This window comes from Staurois parvus, unplaced genomic scaffold, assembly GCF_062004578.1.
Source record: "Staurois parvus isolate SC_StPar_1 unplaced genomic scaffold, SC_StPar_1.0 ptg000287l, whole genome shotgun sequence".
NCBI classification, from domain to species: domain Eukaryota; kingdom Metazoa; phylum Chordata; class Amphibia; order Anura; family Ranidae; genus Staurois; species Staurois parvus.
The window spans coordinates 16,774,703-16,783,561 of record NW_028318083.1 but is presented as its reverse complement, the minus strand read 5'-3'; the positions used below and the strand labels follow the sequence as shown (position 1 = coordinate 16,783,561).

The following is an 8,859-nucleotide window of genomic DNA, read 5'->3' as shown; positions in this document are numbered from 1 at the left end:
AGTAGATTTTTGGTTATACAACATTATTGAGATATTATGTTGTAAAGATACATTCTTAGTTTATACTATCATTTAAACAGAGAAACTTGTCACATGAGCAGGCTGATGCAACATTGCCAGCTTCAGCTTATGGGGCCAATACACATGGGCTTGTCAATCAAAAGACCATATATGTAGAGTCCCCTCCCTTCAATGAAATTGCTCTGCTAAGCAGTATTGTTTGCCATACAAGGTTTTAAGATAACGAATAAGAGACTCTAAAAACACGTCACTTCCTTCTTCTTGCTAAAAACTCAAGCTGCATTGAAATAGACAAGAACCACATGGGAGAACGGCCATGAAAATAAGGGTGACACATCTTTATAACTTCTGTTTTGATATTTCTGTTTTACCTACACGGAACTGTTATTCATGATACGCTTTACATTGTTATTTTAAGCCATCATGTGATAGAAATAAAATCACACTTTATTTTTTACTTTACCAGCTCTTTAATTATTCCAAAATCACCTATAGACACTAAATAATTATTATATGTGTCTCAGAAAATTCTACAATGAGCGACAGCCTAAAAAACCCACCTCAAGAACTCACTGTTTACCCTCCTGGGTTCACATATGCTTATTGGCAGCTAGGGCTATCACCACTGTTAAATGGGATCTGCAATCACTGTTATATCTGAAAAAGCTAGAAGCTATGGTACAAAACTTTGCATCCACTAAACACTTTTTCATGCAATGGAGGTCCATTATAGAGTGTTCCTTCTCCACAATGGAAATAGCTCAATTGATGTCCTCTTTTCAATTCACTGCATGGTATGCAAAATTCAATCTCACCAACTCACTGGGAAAACTCAAGCTTCCCTCTTCTGATTATATTCCTGGACCTACTCCCCCTTTCTCTCCTATATCTGAACTTACCCCCCATCAAGAGTCTTTTAGCTTTGCTTCTTCTTTTGATGTCATCCACGTTTTCCTTTGTTACTTGATTATTGAACCGGATGGGGGTATTGACATAAGTCTGACACTCTTGCTGATATTTCTACAGCAGACTCCTCCTTTTATTTGGAAATTGTACTTTATGGCCTTTCTGTCTGGGCTTTGTGCCCTGACTATTTTGTTTGTGTACGTTTGTATATTACTCAAAATTCAATAAAATATTAAAAAAGAAAGAAAGAAAAGATTAATTAAAACAAGATTATTTAAAAGAAGCTAGACTACCTAAACTAGTGGAGGTTTTCTCTCTAGCTTTAGCAAGACCCATAACACAGCAAGAAGCGTATGTAGCATTAAAGGATACAGCAACAGGAAAGAGCCCATGGCCAAATGGATACCCTTTCAGATATAAGAAATTCAAAGAACAGTTGGTACCAAAATTTTGCTCAAATTTGAATTCCATGGGTGTATGGGGCTGATATGAGGAGAGAATCACTGTTGGCGTATATTACAATAATACCTAAAGAGGATAAAGATATAACTCTAGTTATAGACCAGTGTAACTGTTAAATGCAGATACAAAGCTATATGCTAAAATTCGAGCTACTAGGATGAAAGGTCTGATGTCGAAATGGATACATACAGATCAAGTTGGGTTTATCCCTGGGAGGGAAGGAAGAGACAATGGTGTGGGAACATTGCTTCTCTTACAAGAAGTAAATGGAGAAGAGTATCCAGTTCTATTCCTTTCAATAGATGGCGAGAAATCATTTGACAGGGTAGACTGGGGATTTAAAATTACTACTTTACAAGTATTAGGGATTGGCCAAAAAATTATTCAATGGATAAAAGCCTAACCCTAGAACAACGTTACCAAATTTGATTAAATTTTTAAAGTATTATGGGGAGTTATCAAGTCTTAAAATGAAAGTCAGGAATTTTGAATATTAACACGAATAAGAAAGACGAGCAAGCTTTGCAACAGGAATTCCTATTCACATGGTGGAAAGAACTAAAATATTTAGGGATAAAATTAAAACCATCCTTGAAAAATATATACCAGGTGAATTACATCCCAATATTAAATGATATCAAAGAAGAAATTAAAAAGATCTCAATAAGGCCACTATCTTGGGTTGGGAGTATAAGTTTCTTAAGATGGGGATTTTATCTAAAATTCTCTATACTGTACATTTTAAATGCTTCAGATTTACATGCCACAAGCATATTTTAGGACATTAGTGGCGATGATACTTAAGTACATATGGCAGAATAAAAAAACAAGAATACGGTCTGCAGTATTAAGTAAAGACAAAACACAGGGGATTAGCTATACCAGATTTTATAAGGTATTATAATGCAGTTCTGCTAATACGAATAGTAGAATGGGCACTTAACTCACGAGAAAAAAAATGGGTAAAAATTGAATATACAAAAGTAAGACACCTTTGGGTAAAATTATCTGGGTACTACAACAGTATCGTATGCTTTCTAAGGACACAAGTGAGTTAACACTGAACATACTCAAGACTTGGAATTTGATTTACAGACAAGCAAAATGGGAATATAATTCACCGTTATTACCACTCACTGGAACAAATTATTTTTTACCAGGGAAAGAAATACTATCCGCAGATTGGATAAAAGCTAAGAATGCACAATTAAAAGATATTATGACAGGAGGATAAATATGCACAATTCAGGAATTAGGGCACAAAAGGGGATTATTTTTGATAAATGGATATCGCTATTATCGGTTACGACATTTTGCAACGACATTACCTCAGCCAATAAGATCAGTTGACAGCTTACTTCCATTTGAAAAATTGTTCAGTCTACAGGTGGCACCAAAACATGGCATTTGCCAGATTTGCAAGATCCATACTGCAATGGTTGAACCAAAGGTCCCGCCTTTTGTAGAAAGATGGGAAAATGAGCTTGGTGCACCCTTGAGTAAACAAGAGAAAGAGAAAACATTGCAATTAGCATGTTATATAGCAAAATATATATAAACACGATATATGATTTATAAATGCTTGTCAAGATGTTATATACTGTAACACCTATCAAAGCACACAAATATAAACCAGAAAAATCACTGTTCTGTTGGAGAGGTTGTGGGATAAGAGGAACAATGACACATTTATGGTGGGACTGTCCAAAAATACAGAAGTTTTGGCAGAAAGTTATACAACAGATACAGGAAATTACGGGAATGAGCATGCCTAAAGATCCAGGATCCTACTTATTTCATAACGTTAGACAACAGTAAGAGATTAGGTCAAACGGGTAGATTATAGCTATAATATGGTAGAACTGTATCATCGTGGAGAGGATAAAACAGAAAAATCTGCAAAACTATCGAGAGGTTGGCTGGAATACAGGAGTTGAAGGAAATATGGTGGGAGGTTAAGAGGTGAGGAGGAAGGGCAGGGGTGGACTGACCATTTAGCCACTTGGGCACCACCCGAGGGCTGGGGTCAATATGGGGCCCCATGAGATGCCCCTGGTAGCTTTCATATGCTTTTTTGGGTGTGGCTTGAGTGTGGGCAAGGACACAGGGGCCCCATGATTTCCTATTGCCTGGGGACCCCATGAGTTATCAGTCCGCCACTGAGGAAGGGGCAAGGAAAGGAGAAGAAAGAGATACAGTAGATAGGAAAAGAAGCAGAAAGGAGATTGAACATATTCTGTGTTAAAAGGGAAAGAGGGATAATGGGAGGGAGGGGGGAGGGAGTGGAAAATGGTAAAAGATATTGTGAATAATGCATTTATACTTTGTACAATTGAAAAATAATTAAGATATAAAAAAATATATATTATTATTTTACTCTGGATAATTTGCTTAATATTACACACAAACACAGCAGATTTATGGTGGAGGTGGAGGTGAAATATATGTTTCCTTTAGACATTAGACATTTTTCAGTTTAGTCAGATCAAGCAATGATCCAATGCCTATGTGGCTAACTACAGCAGCCTTGAATATACCCACAAATATCAGCACTTTGCCGGTGCTGTCAGGGTGGTGAGATCTTGGAGTATTCTTCTAGTCACCTTGATCACTACAGCCAACTTTTTCACTAGGCATCATGAGTAATGAGCAGGGGTGGACCAGGGGCATCTCATGGGGCCCCCTACTGACCCTGGGCCCTCGGGCAGTGCCCAAGTTTCCAAATGGTCAGTCCGTCCCTGGTAATGCTCTCATTACCAGCATCAATATCTCTATATGGAGAGGCCTGTCTAAGCATTGATGCTGATTTACTAAAGAGATTGAGAATCTACACACATAAAATTATGTGAATATTCAGTTTAATTACCAACTCTGGTGCAGAACAATAGGTAAACAATGATTTACTTTTAACATGATTGTACAATTGCAGTATTCGCACAATTTATTGTCCTAAGATTCTCAACTCTTTTAGTGAATCAAGGCAAGGAAATAAATCCAGAATTTTTTGCACGTCCTCAGATACTTTATTGAATCTTCTTAAAAAAAAACATCACAGCCAGTGTGGGAACAATACAAGTTAACGCGTTCCTTGCTGTGACCAGCGCTAACTCATAACTAGTTAACTTGTACTGTTCTCGCACTGACTGTGATGTTTTTATAAGTAGATTTACTACAGGATTTGAGGAAGTACAGAAAATTCCGAATTCATTTCCTTGCCTTGTATCTACAGATGAACTGTGCTACCACCATCATTATAAGATTGCAGCAGGTATCATCTTTATTTCACACCTGTAATGGCTTTACCCATCTACTTTTACTCCTTTCGTGAATCAGCCCAATCATGTCAAAGTGCAGAAACACAGGCTGAAAGTGACTTTTGACTTTATTCAATGTTGAAAATGCATTGAGCACATTAAGGTAAAATATGCAGAGATTATAGGCAGTTGCTTGTAAGATTAACATGGCAGTAAACACATCCTGGACACTATCAACCTAAACCAGTGGTCTCCAAACTGTGGCCCTGGGGCTGGATGTGGCCCTTTGCCCTCTGCCAACTGATACAAAAAATGGGACACCATTTCTCCCACTGACACCAATAATGGGGCACTATTCCTTCCACTGATACCAATGATGGGGCACTATTCCTTCCACTGATACTAATGATGGGGCACTATTCCTCCCACTCACATCAATTATGGGGCACTATTCCTCCCACTCACACCAATTATGGGGCACTATTCCTCCCACTGAAACCAATGATGGGGCACTATTCCTCTCAATGATACCAATGATGGGGCACTATTCCTCCCACTGATACCAATGATGGGGCACTATACCTCCCAATGATACCAATGATGAGGCACTATTCTTCCCACTGATACCAATGATGGGGCACTATACCTCCCAATGATACCAATGATGGGGCACTATTCCTCCCAATGATGGGGCACTATTCCTCCCACTAATACCAAATGTGGTGATGTTTACTCCTAACGATGCCAGGAAAATTTCCACTCCCACTGGCCACAGTCCGCCCCCCATAAAGTCTGAAGGATAATAAACTGGCCCCTTGTTTAGAAAGTTTGGAGACCCTTGGCCTAAACCAATAACAAAGATTTTTTTACATTTGTTATATGAACACTTTGAAGACCTGTACTTTTTGACCAGACAGAAAACTGCATAGCACATTGTGTACAGCGTTTCACATAAATGCAAGTGTAAGCCATATGCCTTAGCTAGTACCAATAAAAAAAGAAAAAGTTAGACTAGTGAAAAAATATATACAGTATAAATAGTGAGCGCAAAGACCAAATAAAGGAAGCAGCTGGCACAACGTGCCAAACCCTCCGCCTCCACTGAAACAAATAATTATAAATAGGTGCAGCGCTTTAAAAAGGTAAATTCAATGAAAAACAGTGTCACCACACAAAATAGATATCACAAATGCGAAATGACAAATATACAAGTGATGCACAATAATCTGTCCCAAAGTAGGGAAAACAAGAGTCCCAAATTTGTGATGTGATCAATCAAAGAAAAAATAAATATAAGTGACTTCTGTGACTTCTGCATTAATCCTCCACATCTTTTCAATCAAAAAAAATCAGTGCCTGACCTCTTCTCGGCTTTTTGGCTAAGATCAAGTGTAGTATCTGTTCTTATCAGTGTCCAGTGGGGGTGCTCCCGACCATTCTAGCTTTGCGGGGATGGTTGTTGTATAGTACCCTCACTGGAATGATGGGGGTCCGGAAGGCTAGTACCGGAGGGACAGAAACCGGGGAGCGCCACGAGTTAAACTGGGGCCCCGGGAGTAATTCCTCTGGGAAGACTGGAAAGACCCAGTACCTCCTGATTTGGACGGATCTACCTTGGTCTGGCCAGGGGCTGGGAAGGCAGAGAGTCCGCAAACTAGGTGCCCCCTGAGTAGTCGCCTCAGGGGTGCTCTGAGTAGCACTTGGGTGTGGGACCCCACGTTGTGAATGAGCACATGGTCACCGAGTTTAAATACTTTTTGCACTGCGCCTCTAGGACCGGGCCTTTTGGTCAAGTTCTGGGCAATTTTTTTGCTACAGGCCTCAGGGTCTGGTCAGTGCACAATTTGGGCACGACACTTTTTATTATTTTTATAGATTTATTTAATTATTTATTTATTTATTTTTCCTTCACCCCACGTTTGTCACTTTATACTTTTGTGTGTGTTTTTTCACAGGATGGAGGGTGTGGGTCCTCGGGCCTGCCCTGAAGTCTAGGGGGAGGATGTGTGGCCATACGGTTCCTTCCTCCCCTGTCCCTAGGGGGTTTTCTCTTCGGGAGAACCCCCTGGCCTAGTACTGGATGTCCGGCTTCGGCTGGACATAAGGAACGGTGGTCCACCAGGCCTTTTGACCAGGAGGACCAAATGGGAACCTTGTCCCTGTCAGGAGCTTCGTGCCCCGGGGGATCAGGGTAGCGGTCCAACCCCTTCGGGGGTAGGACAAAGCACACCCTTAAGTGCACTTTTTGTGTGGTGTTTTGCACTTGCACTTTTTTGTGAACACTTACGGGTTTTTTCGTTATAGTTGCACGTTTGCGGACTTAAAAAAAAAAAAAAAAAATTAATCCTCCACGCTTCTCGGCCTTTTGGCTAAGATCAAGTGTAGTATCTGTTCTTATCAGTGTCCAGTGGGGGTGCTCCCGACCATTCTAGCTTTGCGGGGATGGTTGTTGTATAGTACCCTCACTGGTATGATGGGGGTCCGGAAGGCTGAACCGGAGGGACAGAAACCAGGGAGCGCCATGATGAGCTCTGGGGCCTTGGGAGTAATTCCTCTGGTGAAGCTGGAAAGACCCAGTACCTCCTGATTCGGACGGATCTACCTTGGTCTGGCCTGGGGCTGGGGACGCAAAAAGTCCGCAAACTCAGTGCCCCCTGGGGAAGACGCTCTCAGGGGTGTCACTAGTAACACTTGGGTGTGGGACCCCACGGTGTGAAAATGACACATGGCCACTGTTTTTCACTTCTTTTTGCACAGCGCCCTAAGGACCAGGTCTTTTGGCTAAGTCCGGGACAATTTTTGCTACAGGCCTCAGGGCCTGGTCTGTGCACTATTTGGCACGGTACCACTTTTTTTATTTTTTATTTATTTAATTTAACCACTCCCACGTCTTGTCACTTTTTCTGTTCTTATGTGTGTGTTTTTCACGGATGGAGGGTGTGGGTCCTCGGGCCTTACCTGAAGTCTAGGGGGAGGATGTGTGGCCCTACGGTTCCTTCCTCCCCTGATCCCTAGGGGGTTTTCTCTTCGGGAGAACCCCCTGGCCTAGTACTGGATGTCCGGCTTCGGCTGGGCATAAGGAACGGTGGTCCACCAGGCCTTTTGGCCAGGAGGACCAAATGGGAACCTTGTCCCTGTCAGGAGCTTCGTGCCCCGGGGGATCGGGTGAACGGTCCAACCCTTCCGGGGGTAGGACAAACACACCCCTAAGTGCACTTTTTCGTGTGGTGTTTTGCACTTGCACATTTTTTGTGAACACTTACGGGTTTTTTCGTTATAGTTGCACGTTTGCGGACTTAAAAAAATAAAAAATTAATCCTCCACCATTATGCACTCACCAGAAGCAAGTATCAAACCAGCATAGAACGGACTGACACACAGGGGCAACTCTGCTCAATTCCCATCTCCAGTCAGCGGTCTATCCAGGGGTGGGATCTCTCCAGAAGCAAGCAGCAAACCAGCATAGAACAGAATGACACTTAAGGGCAAATCTGCTCAATTTCCATCTCCAGCCAGTGGGAGGAGCCTACGTGCTGACGTCACACCGCCGCGTCCACCTGATGGTCCAGTGGCCATCTTTGTGAGTGATTTTACCTTATTGTTTTGTCAGATAGCTCCACGTGGTTGCTTGCTTTTAATAAACATACTACACTATAATATGCTGTCTCTGGGCTCGGTTTATGAGCTTGCACTCTAAGAGGAACCCTACCCCTGGATTGTTATGTGTTCCCATTCGCACAGCATGCCTAAAATAATTTTAGAAATATTTTTCACCTTTTAGATGTTTCTCAGGAAGAGGTGTCAATGGCAGACTGTGCATTTATTGAACAATGTAAGAGTGAGCCTGTCCATGTCCCACTTTTGTCCGCACTAGGATGCAATGCAAGAAGTCCAGCCTCTACACATTTAACCCTTTGTTAGGACAGACAGTCTTCAAATCTAGTTAAAATGGGTAATGAAGGTCTGCCTGCATAGTACAGACAGGGTTAATTATAGCAGTCATTGCTGCCCAGCCCCTTTGCTGGAGGGCTCAGAATACAGTATCTAAAAAAGGTAAGTTGAATTGTATTTTGTGGTATGTGGATGAAGACATGCAACAAATATAAAGTAGGTGTTATCCAAATTTGACTGCAAAAGTGGAAATACGCTTTAACCCCTTCACACCTGAGGGTAAAACACATCTATATGCCTAAGCACAATTTTGCAACAGTAACAG

General features: G+C 41.5%; 2 pseudogenes; both read left to right on the top strand.

Annotated features, from left to right (window-relative positions):
* Nucleotides 1–6,002: 6,002 nt before the first annotated feature.
* LOC149458403 (U2 spliceosomal RNA) lies at nt 6,003–6,118 on the top strand (annotated as a pseudogene).
* An 874-nt stretch (nt 6,119–6,992) lies between these two features.
* LOC149458402 (U2 spliceosomal RNA) lies at nt 6,993–7,108 on the top strand (annotated as a pseudogene).
* The last annotated feature ends 1,751 nt before the right edge of the window (nt 7,109–8,859 follow it).